The sequence below is a fragment of the Colius striatus genome, chromosome W (genome assembly GCF_028858725.1).
Source record: "Colius striatus isolate bColStr4 chromosome W, bColStr4.1.hap1, whole genome shotgun sequence".
Taxonomy (NCBI): Eukaryota; Metazoa; Chordata; class Aves; order Coliiformes; family Coliidae; genus Colius; species Colius striatus.
Window position 1 is genome coordinate 1,350,426 of NC_084789.1, and position 12,765 is coordinate 1,363,190.

A 12,765-nucleotide genomic window follows, 5' to 3' on the forward strand; every position below is an offset into this window, starting at 1 on the left:
GGTTGGGTTTTTTTTTTGCTTCTTCCTTTCCCCACCAACTTAGACTTCCTTGTCACAAGTGTGGTTGATTGACCCTGGCTGGGTGCCAGGTGCCCACCAATGTCATTCTATCACTCCCCCGCCAAAACTGGACAGGGGAAAGAAAAAATAATGAAAGGTTCATGGATCAAGATAAGGACAGGGAGATCACTCAGTAATTACTGCCACATGCAAAATAAACTCAACTTGGGGAGAATTCACAGAATCACGGAATCACAGAATCACAAGGGCTGGAAGGGACCTTGAAAAATCATCTAGTCCAACCTCCCTGACAGAGCAGAACCACCTAGAGTAGGTCACACAGGAACTTGTCCAGGTGGGGTTTGAATGACTCCAGAAAAGGAGACTTCACAACCCATCTGGACAGTCTGTTCCAGTGCTCCATCACAGTGAAGAAATTCTTCTTTGTATTTCTTTGGCATCTCTTATGTACCACCTTATACCCATTGCTCCTTGTCCTATCATTTGCCATCATTGAGAAGAGCCTGGCTCCATCATTCTGACACCCGCCCTTTACATGTTTGTGAACATTAATGAGATCATCCCTCAGTTTCCTCCAAGCTAAAGAGTCCCAGTTCCCTCAGCCTTTCATCATAAGGGAGATGCTCCACTCCATCATCTTGGTGGCCCTGTGCTGAACTCTCTCCAGCATCTCCCTGTCCTTCTTGAACTGAGGGACCCAGAACTGGACACAATATTCCAGATGCGGTCTCACAAGGGCAGAGTAGAAGGGGAGGAGAACCTCTCTTGACCTACTGTTAGTATCATCAGCAAACTTGCTGACAGTGCCCTCTGTTCCCTCATCAAGGTCATTAACAAATATATTGAACAGTACTGGTCCCAACACAGACCCCTGAGGGACTCTGCTAGACACAGGCCTCCAACTAGACCCTGCCACATTGACCACAACTCTCTGCCTTCTTCCCTTCAACCATTTAACAATCCACCTCACTACCTGATCATCCAGCCCACACTTTCTCAGTTTTGCCATGAAGATGTTGTGGGAGACAGTGTCAAATGCTATACTGAAATCAAGATAAATCATATCCACTGTACTACCACCATCTATCCACCTGGTTACATCTTCATAAAAGGCTATCAGGTTGGTCAAACATGACTTCCCCTGATAAAGCCATGTTGACTGCTCCCAATGACCCTCTTGTCCTTTAAATGCCTGCAGAAAGTATCCAGGATAAATTGTTCCATCACCTTTCCAGGGATGGAGGTGAGACTGACTGGTCTGCAGTTACCCAGATCCTCCTTCTTGCCCTTTTTGAAGACTGGAGTAACATTTGCTTTCCTCCCTTCCTCAGGCACCTCTCCTGTTCTCCACGACTTGCTGAAGATGATGGAGAGTGATCTAGCAATGACTTCCACCAGCTTCCTCAGCACCCATGGGTGCATCCCATTGGGGCCCATGGATTTATGTACATCCAGACTGCTCAACTGATCCTTAACCTGACTTCCTCTGGAGTCTGGGGCTCCTGAGGACAGTCTCCAACAGTATAGATAGAGACAAAGAAGGCATTCAGTAACTCTGCCTTCTCTGTATCCTCTGTTACCAGGGCATCCACTTCATTCAACAGTGGGCGTGCCTTGCCTCTAGCAGTAGTTTTATCTGCAATGTATTTGAAGAAGCCCTTTTTGTTGTCCTTGACCTCCCTTGCAAGGTACAATTCTAATGAGGCTTTAACTTTCCTAGTTGCCTCCCTACATCCTCTGATGACTTGGTCTTACCAAGTGACCATCCCTTACTTCCATGATCTATAGACATTTCTAGACTAAATAGCCCCAGTTCCCATAGCCTTTCCTCATAAGGAAGGTGCTCCAGTCCCCTGACCATTTTGGTGGCCCTGCGCTGGACTCTCTCCAGCACTTCCCTGTCCCTCTTGAGCTGGGGAACCTAGAACTGGACACAGTACTCCAGAAGAGACCTTACCAGGGCAGAGTAGAGGGGAAGAAGAACCTCCCTCGACCTGCTGGCCACACTCTTCTTGATGCATCCCACAATGCCATTGACCTTCTTGGCCTTCTTGGCTGTTGCTGGCTCATGTTTAGTTTATTATCAACCAGGACTCCCAGGTCTCTCTCTGCAGAGCTGCTCTCCAGCAGGTCAACCCCCAACCTGTACTGGTGCATGGGATTGTTCCTTCCCAGATGCAGGACTCTGCACTTGTTTTTGTTGAACCTCATGAGGTTCCTCTCTGCCCAACTCATTCCTGCATGAGACAGCAATGTGCCCTCGTGGCCAAGGCCAATAGCATTCTGGTATGCATCAAGAAGAATGTATGTGATCAGCAGGTCGAGGGAAGAAAGAAACTGGAACACTAAAAGTTCAATTTAAACACAAGGAAAAATTATTTTACTTTGAGGATGATGGAGCCCTGAAACAAGCTGCCTGGGGAAGTTGTAGAGTCTCCTTCTCTGGATGTCTTCAAAACCCGCCTGGAAGCGTTCCTGTGTGATCTGATCTAGGTGGACCTGCTTTGGCAGGGGGTTGGACTAGATGATATCTAATGGTCCCTTCCAACCCCTACCGTTCTATGATTCTATGTGCAGCTGGAATTCATAACAAAGGCTGACATTTTTCTGTGCTTTCTTTTAGTCAAATACAATAAGAGCACAGTATACATTTTTATTGTTGTGTCATAGTCAAGTGGAAAAACACAGAAGATAAAAGGATACTGCCATGGCTGGATGAAAAAATATAGAGGATAGAAGATGGAAGGAAAACAGATGTCTCTAGCCCCTTTCTGGCCTAGACTAGATAAACTAAAAATTAACTTAAAAATACGGAACCAATACCTCATATGTAGATCCTAAAGAAGAGTTCAGCCGAAGGACATTCTTATATGACCACCAGGGATCGCTATGATCCACCAAAGACTCCCATGGAACCCTCTCAGAGACTTAAATCACATGCATAATGATCATGTAAATATGATAATTAATTCTAGGAAATATAGTGAATATCTATAACCATTCTGGGAAGTTTGATACATATGTATGTGATAGAATAATATGAGCTTTACCAAAGGAAGTCTACAGTGTGCATGTTAGAAGGAGTGATCCATCATGCACCCAGGCCCAAATAAAGCAATGCCTGCTTTTCAGCTCTAATTGGTGTTGTCCCAATTTTGGTGACAGTTTTAGGATTTTCCAATAGGATTTCTTCTGACAAGCTGTGAGGCTGGTGGTGTCATACCCAGCGTGCAACAAGCCAATTTAGACACAGAGTCAAGATATTGCTTTATTTTGTGCCTGCACAGAGACGGATGCCAGGAGGTAACTCCACAAAGCCAGCACACCCAACAGTACTTTCCTTGCTGTATTTATACAAAACCTTACCTAATAAACTTTTTTTTTTCTATTTAGCAAGTCCTTCACCTATCATGTAAGGGGGTTGCATCCTTATCAGTCTCTGACCCTTCTTCAAGAATATCAAGGCATGCATTATTTATACAAAGTAATTAGGTTCACACCATGCAACTGTTGATAATGGTCATTCTATCTTTGACAGTGTTGCTGTAGTTTAGACATAAACCAACATATGATTTTGCTTGGTAGTCTTTTTGCCCTGTGGAGGGTGATTTTTAAGGTAGTTTAGTTAATGATACATAGACCTTACTTGTCTCTGCCAAGCTGGCCTATTCTTTTTATATACAAAGTATCTACACATCTGAACCTAGTACAGACTACTTCAGATCTATATTCTGTGATCTTTTTATCTGTTTGCATTGGGACTGGAGCCCCTTTGATACTGTGAAAGTGCAATTCAAAACTCAATAGCTGGTGTGACTATCAAGCAGATATTCTTTATTGCAGTGCTGGGCACACAGGGGATCGCTCCACCAAGTCTGTGCATCATTTAAAGCAAAACTTTCTACATTTATACAGACTAGGTATGCATATTTATTACGTTTCTTAGAGAAGGCAGGGTTATACAAATTAGTTCATGTGAGTCATTTACATTAGCTCTGCCCAGACAGCATGCACAATGCCGTGGCAGGGGTCTTTTGGTGGTCTTCAGAGATGAAGGCTCCACATCTTCCTCACACTGAACTTTCTACCTTCCCTCTCAGTGCATGTTCCTTAGGCTGTTTTTCAGTTTCACAAATATCATCTAGCTTGAACCAGTCCTCTTCCTTAACAAGGATGTAATACTGCCTCTTGTAGGCTTATCTGCAGTGCAGACATCTGGTCTCCATGGTATTCAAGGACCCTTAAAACTTCAGATAAGCTTACACAGATAGTTTCACTCCACAAGCAATTTGCAAGCTAGTAGACACAGTTTGATTAATGCTTAAATGGCTTCACCTACCAGCTGACACAATTTACAAGTTAGCATCAACAAGTTAGCAAAAACAGTTTGTTTAATACTTTCTTTCATTCCCTCCCTTTTCTTTCTTGTTCAAAATTCTTTTGCAATTACTTAAATTACATCATTTTCTTTAAGTGATTTAGCAAAATATTTTCCCATTTCTACCTGATGTCTTACCTTTCTTTTGCACTCTTCATAATTTTTAGTTGTCTGCTTACAACACAATAGAAAACTTTGCATCATCACACAAGTAAACAAAACTAGAATTATTATGATGATAATAAATGTAAAAAGATGCTTGTCAGGCAAAGTGCCATATTTCTTTAAATTTCCAGGATGTAGCATCCTTACCAATTTCATGTAAAACTCATATCTTTTCCCATAACTTTTATAAATCTTCTTCAATTTTTTTCCTGGCTTACATATACACAGCAACTATGGTTTATCCCGGTTCAAACTCTTCCTCCTTTCAGGGTCAAGAGGTCTAAAGCCATTCTATTCTGGCGTACCACTTCAGCCAGGGACCTGACTTCAGCCTTAAGGGCTCATAGTATGTCCAAGGTTTTATTAAAAGCCCCCTCCATCGTAATGGAGATGTTCACTCCAGCCTTTTCCAATTCATTCACACCTAACTATGGGAGAAACCATCTAGCAAAGCTGTGAAACTCAGAGTTGATCTTTTTATGAATGGGTTGGACTCTTGTTTAACTCTTTTCCACGGTGTTTTAAGTATTCCAACAGGAACTTGAGACTGGTTATATATTGGGTCTTGTGATGTCAAATATCCGATGGTACACATGCCTTTCCATCCAGCGGGGAGCTGTTTTCTACTTTTTCCATGTCCACATAACCACCAATATCCATCGGGTAATTTACAAGGCCCATGAGTGGCTGTAAGCCTCAAGGTTTCTTTATCTATCCCGGTAGGGGCATAGGTCTGTAGCTGTGCTTGATCACAGAAGTCTATATAAGACACATTAATTCCAGTGAAGTTCCATTCCCCTACTAATACATCTGGCTTATTTATCCAATGATTATTCCAGTCATCATCACAAAAGCAGTTTCTATTACCATTCCCTATTGTCCCTGGGCATTGACGAGCTTGTGATCAGACCTTCCAATTACAAGAGCTGTTACTAATCATGATTATGGTCTTCCCATTTTTCAATATTTGGAGATAAAATTTGGGTCTGTCATCATATGAGAAATTGTCAAATTGGCAATATCCCCCATCCTTTCTTTTCCAAAATTGTGGCCATGTATTATTATCACAATTCCAATTAGTAGCGGCTACTCCATACAAGGGGAGCCTCATATTTCCCTTGGGTAGTACTGTTTGAATCTAATAATCTTTCATTTTAGTTTCATTAATCCAATTTTGAAGAGTCTTAGAGTGAATATTCCCTTCTCAAGCAACAACAGTGTTTACAATAAGCTTATAAACAACTATGTTATAATTTCAACTTAAGTATTCCCAAGCATTCAGATGTCCATTGTTTTCCTAGTGATTTCTTTACTTGCAAGTAGTGAAACCAATCCGGTTGTTCTCTGATTTTGATTGCAGTAAAAGTTGTCAACACCTGGAATGGTCCTTCTCACTTTTCTTCCAGTGGGTCACCTGAAATATTCTTAATATAAATCCAATCTCCAAGGTTAAAAGGATAGATAGGGTGATCTAAACCCTTAGCTCTAGTTCCCAATACATTTTTACTGATTTGTTCCAATTGTTTTCCTAAGGAGACAAGGTAATTCTGCAGATAAGAGTCTCCTAACTGATTTAAATCTTCTCCTTTATATTCAGTTTCATATGGTCTCCCGTATAATATTTCAAAAGTACTTAGATTTTCTTTAGCCCTTAGTTTTATGTGCATCCTAAGCAAGGCTATGGGCAAAGTTTGTTACCAGTACAAATTTTTGCTAATTGCTGTTTTATCAAGTGATTCATTTTTTACTGGACCACTTGCTTACAGCCGATATGGGGTGTGTAATTGTCTGTGGTGGTTTAGTCCAGTGTCCACCAAATCATAATGTCACTCCCCTTCCTAAACTGGACAGGAGAGAGAGAACAAACAGCTTGTGAGTTGAGATAAAGACAGAGAGATCACTCAGCAATTAGCGTCATGGGCAAAACAGACTCAACTTGGGGAGAAAAAGGTTTGATTTATTAAAGGAACAATAACAACAGAGAGATGAGAAAAAAACCACGAATCTTAAAACATCTCCCCCCACCCCTCCCTCTTCCCAGGACTCTCCTTCCTTCCCCCACAGTGGCGCAGGGGATGGGAGGTGGGGGTTGTGGTCAGTTCATTACAGATGGACTTTGCCGCTGCTTCTTCTCAGGGGGAGGCCTCCTCACACTTCCCACTGCTACACTGTGGGATCCCTCCCCACGGGAGACAGTCCCTCACGAACTCCTCCAGCGTGGGTCCTTCCCATGGGATACAGATCCTCACAAACTGCTCCTGCATGGGGCCTCCCACGGGGGCAGCTCTTCACACACACATACACACACACACTGCCCCAACGTGAGTCATCCAGGGGGAGAACATTCCTTCAGGCACCAACTGCACCTGCAAGTCCATCACAAGATCACAAGTCCTGACAGCAAACCTGCTCTGGCATGGGCACCTCCCCCACGGACTCCCAGATCCTGCCAGGAACTTGCTCCAGGATGAACTTCTTATGGAGTCACAGCCTCCTTCAGGCATCCACCCGGTCCAGTCTCGGGTCGTCCATGGGCTGCGAGTGGATCTCTGCTTCCCAGTGGTCCTCCATGGACTGCAGGGAGACAACCCGCTTCATCATGGTCCTTGCCACAGGTCACAGGGGAGTCTTTCTTTCCAGGCCTAAGCATCCTCCTCCCCCTTTTTTTCCACTGACCTTGATGTCTGTGGAGATTTCACATTCTCACTCCCTGTTGCTGCTGCAGTTTAGTAACTGCGCAACAACTTCTCAACTGTTATTCACAGAGGCGTTACCTCCATCACTAACTGGCCAGACCTGGGTCAGGTGCAGGGTCCAGCTTAGAATTGACTGGCCCTAACCCTATGAGCTACAGGGGAAGCTTCTGGCAACTCTTTTTGTTTAAAGAAGCTACCCCTCTAGCCCCCCCTCCACTACCAAAAAACCTGACCCAGGCAAAACCACTACATTGTCAATCGATTTTTAATAGTTTCATAGAATCATAGCATGGTAGGGGTTGGAAGGGACCTTTAGAGATCATCTAGTCCAATCCCCTTGCAGAAGCAGGTCTACCTAGATCAGGTCGCATAGGAACGTGTCCAGGCAGGTCCTTGTTGTACTATCTGAGCACAAAAAGTCTACCTCTGTCTGAACATATTAACATACGTATTCCAAACTAGAGTATGATTTCATTTATTAGCACTCAAGTAACTTTTCTTGTCTTGTTCATTCTGCAAGGAAAATTTCCTGGCCAGTCTGAAAAGTATCTGTTAATATCAACAAATATTGAAATCCTCATTGTCTTGGGAGCTCAGATAAAACAATTTGCCAATGTTGTCACGGAATATTAACTTTTCCAATTTTTCCAAACTAATTTCCATAAAATGCTACAGGGTATTATAATAAGTCCATCAGATGTATATGCACATTTATCTGTTTGTTCTTTTCCCTCTAAATCATTTATCAAATCTCTATCCTCTTTGGAATAATTTGGTAATCTGATGGTAAATATAAAGCTGGAAGTTTACCATTTGGACACAAAGCCAGTGCCCTGATTTCAGCTCATTCTACTGCTTGTTTAGCTTCATGATCTGTCAATTTATTTCCAGTTTCATGTTCAGTGTTGCCTCCTTGATGCCCCATGTAACGTTGTTATAGAAGGTATAAAAATTCAAGTAATTTTATTGAATAGTTATTTTTAAATAAATTTCATAAATAAGTTAGCAGAACTGAGTAAAACTAGGCCTCCTTGGTGAAGTCACTCCCAAAGAGAAAAACATGCATGAGAAATCAGGCACAATGAAAATAAGAGTATTAATGAGGGGGATTGTTTAAATCCATACACCTGCAAGCCATGAAACATCTAAGAACAACGTTGGGAGTGATTGCTTCAGAGGAAGAAAAGAGCTTGTTTTATTAACCATTAGGCTGTTCACTGTCCTGAACCCCTGTACCTTTCTGGTCCTGAGTGCCAGGTAATATTCTGGTTCAGAGCATCAGAGAGAGAAACAATCATGTGGACTCCAATGTCAGTGAGGAAAGAGAGGAGGAGGTGTGCTGGAGCAGAGACTCCCTTGCATTGTACTGACTTGGGGAAACAGACTCTATAACTCAGAGTTATAAAGAAGGAATGTTTATTCGGCGCCTGGCGCACGGGGGATCGCTCCACCACAAACGTGCGCACCCGACTCGGCAACTTGCTTGATTTATATTTGTTACAAAGTTACAAAATCATATGATGACATTATCTGCCTAGACAAAGACACAACCTGTCCCCGATTTCGCATGTAAATTAGATCTTTTCTTCCTTTCATTTGCATGATGTCTCCCGGATATAGTCGGTGATGGTTAGATGGTTAGATGGCTGATAAGTCTTGAGACTTTCTCACCCCTGATCTTTGTGCAACTTTATATATCACTTGGCCCCTCACAGAACCGGTTTCTGCCTTCAAGGAAGTTGGAGGACCTCGGAGGTATTGTGTAAGGGGATAAGCACAACCTTTTTACAGCTCGTGTGTGAATTTTGTCCCATCTGAAAAATAAGCTTTATACTATTGCGATAAGTTAGTATAAGGTTTATTATTACATGTTAGTATAAAGCTCTATATCATACAGGGTCTTTAATGAAATGCAAATGACTCTCAGCTTCACCAGTCTTTTCCGTACTGATGTGGAACACGTATGGAGGAGCTATCCCCTGTGTTTTCCCAGCACTACATAATAAAGAAGTGCCTGCTTATCTGCATTCCCGTGTAGATAAGTTTTTCACGACTGCGGATCTGTCAACAGTTTTGACGACCCAGATGGGACCTTGCAAGTGAAACTGGATGGGATCAGATGCTGATCGAACTCCAGTCGGGACCGAGGGGTTCTCAGGGAGGACCATCGCCTGCAACCCTTACAGCTCCTCTCAACGTTCCCTGCAGTGGTAAGGCACTTCTAATTGGTTGGGGGTGGAACCTGGTGAACTAGCCTGTAAGTCGGGGTGTCGGAGACCGCGCTTGATTGGGCCCAGGGAAAGCCCAAAGGAGCCTGCCAGTAAGGTGGAGCGAAAGTTCCGCTTGGTTGGGCTAGAGGATCTTCGGTATTGGGAGCCTAGGTGCCGCCCGTAAGGCGAACGCGAAAACGATCGCAGGGTTGGCATTGGTATTGCAGCCCATAAGTCGGATGAAGTGATCGCAGGGCTGACATTGGTATTGGTAATTGGTATAAGTGGGCCCACATAAGTATATGGTAAGGTATCTATTGGTTTTGGTTTGTACATTGATTTGTACATTGGTTTGTATATTGCTTTGTGTATATATATGCATATTGTTGTATATTGTGTTGTGAGCTGTCTGTGTGTGTGAGATGTGCAATTGCGCATGAAGCGAGTGCGGAGCTTTGATCTGTGGTTCTGTGATCCCGTGAGGGGTGCAGCCGGAGAGAAGCGAAGAGAAAGAATGAAATGACTGTTGAGAAAGTATTTGTAACTAAAAGGATTTTGAAATGGTAAACAAAGTACCTGAGTATTCACCTCTTGGGTGTCTGTTGGCACACTGGAAGGAATTTAAGGGTGATTTTTGTAAAGAACAACTTATAGAATACTGTAATCATGTGTAGAAATATTGAACTGTGCCTTTAAGTCTCTGTGTTTGAAGGACACCATAATTTTTGGCTATGGCATCTAAGTGGTAAAACCTGTTTAGGGGAGGAAATTCTAACAATAAGGGCCCTGTGCCAAAATCCTCTCCTTTGGGCTGCCTTTTGGCTCACTGGAAAGTAATATATAATGATTTGTGTAAAAAGCAGCTTATTGAATATTGCAATCATATGTGGCCAATGTATGCTCTGGATGATGAGGAATTGTGGCCCCTGAATGGAATACTAAGTTATAATAGTATCTTGCAATTAATGTTGTTTTATAAGAGCGAGGAAAAGTGAGCTAAAGTCCCATATGTAGATCTGTTCTTTTATTTAAGAGAAAAATCTGAATGGCAGAAAGAATCTGAATGAACAAATCGGGTAATGTCACTCACAGTAGAAAAACAAAAGGTTCAAAACCATTGTTCTACGTGTACTGCAGCAAAAAATGTGTCTTAAACATTTGACTCTTAAGGGGGAAGAGCTGTTCCTATATATACACCCTCTCACTTACCTGCTCCCCAACATGAATCTGAACAAGGACCCAGCAACCTGACAAGGATACATCCCAGAGTGCTGGTTCAAGGGAGGGCTCCCAGCCCTGTCCAGATAGTAGTGACATGGAAAAATGAGGACCCTGACACAGAACCCTCCTCATCGGTGTCCAAGAGAACTCAATGCTGTACTCATTTAATAATCACCTTAAAGATCCCCTTAAAATCTAAAGTCAAACAGCATATAATTGCCCCATTAAGGCAAGGGGTTGGGCAGAGTGAACCAGCACACATGAAAGTGCCTTTCTCACTTTCTAATTTAATTCTCTGAGAAAAAAAAAATCAACTGACTCCTATAAGGAGCACCCAGATAAAGTGAGAAAAAAAAACCAAACCAAAACAAAACAAAAAACTCCCAGAGAATAGAACCCAATATAAACATGGGAGTAACGTATTCAGTTTTAAATACACGTAGAGGAGCAATAGGAAGTAAAACTGCAAATATTGTGGGAGCCACAGGGAAAGAAAAAAATAGGCCATTTTTGCAACCCTTAAATTTACAGTTTGGCAATAACATTATAACACGTGAATTTTTGTATGTTTCAGAATGTCCCATAACCCTGATGGGGAGGGACTTTGTCTAAATTAAATGCACAAATTGATATTTGCGGAGACTTGTTACTAAAAATACCTGAATCAAACACAGGACAAATATTGATGATAAAAGAAAAACCAAAGGTGCTAGAATTACCTCCAGAAGTGGAGAATGCAATGATCTCAATAGTGTGGGAAACCGAGATTCCAGGAAAATCAAGATTGGCACAACCAGTAAAAACTGAAATAAAAGAAAAAGTAAAATCAGTCAGAGTGAGACAATGCCCAATAAAATCTGAAGCAAAAAAAGGATTAAAAGTACTAATTGACAAATTTCTGAAATATCAAATTCTAGAAGAATGTGAGTCAGAGTATAATACACCTATTTTACCAGTATGGAAACCGAATGGAGAGTATAGGTTAGTTCAGGATTTAAGACCCATAAATCAGATTGTGAAAGACATACATCCAGTTGTAGCAAATCCATATACCTTACTTACAGCTCTGAGAGAAAATTATCAGTGGTTTACAGTGCTTGTTTTAAAAGATGCTTTCTTCTGTATCCCTTTGGAAAAGGAAAGTCGTAAACTATTTGCTTTTGAGTGGGAAGGTGTTCTGGTTTAGCAAGGAGCAGCTTTTGCTTGGTAACAGGGGGAGTGGGTTGCAGTGAAGACCCGGTAAAGACTTTGTGGACTCTCCCCTCGCTCCTGGGTTCACATCCACCTCCGGCCCGGCTGGGCCAATCTGGCGCCTCTGCGATCACTATTTAGGGACGGGAATTTGAAGTGCTGGTAGGAGGTGTAAGAGTGATACAAGATGGAGATGACCACGCAGACCCTTCAGCCAGAGAAGGAGGAAGGAAGGAGAAACAATAGACCAGACACCTCTCGGCAAGCCGTAGCGAGAATGCAAGCTGTACCCCTGCAACCCATGGAGACCCATGGCAGGACTGAGAGGTACCAGCAGCTCCGTGTGAGTGAGCCCGGACAGGCGAGGGACTGTGTGGGGAGATGGCCATGGCCCAGGCCGTGCTGGAGAGCCTACATGCCGCAGAGCAGCCCCACACGAGAGGCAAAGAGCAGCCCATGCAGGGCTGTTGTTTGTTTGAGGTACCTCACGGAGTTGCAGGGAGGATGGGTGTGGAGCCTATCTGTCCTGTGGAGGGACAAATGGCAGAAGCTATCCTGAACAGACTAACTGAAATCCCCACTCCTTGCCTCCCCGAGCCTTTCGGGGGGCAGGAGGTAAAAACCCCGGGATCAAGCCTCTGAGCCCGGGAAGAGGGTGACTTGTGGAACAGACTCTATAACCCAAAGAGTTATAAAGAAGGTATGTTTATTCGGTGCCGGACACACGAATATAGTCGGTGATGGTCTTTGGGGCCTTGGGAGATGAAGGCTGATAAGTCCTGAGGCTTTCTCATCCCTGATCTTTGCCAACTTCAGATATCACTTGGCCCCTCACAGAACCCGTTTCTGCCTTCTAGGAAGTTAGAGGACCCCGGGGGTATTG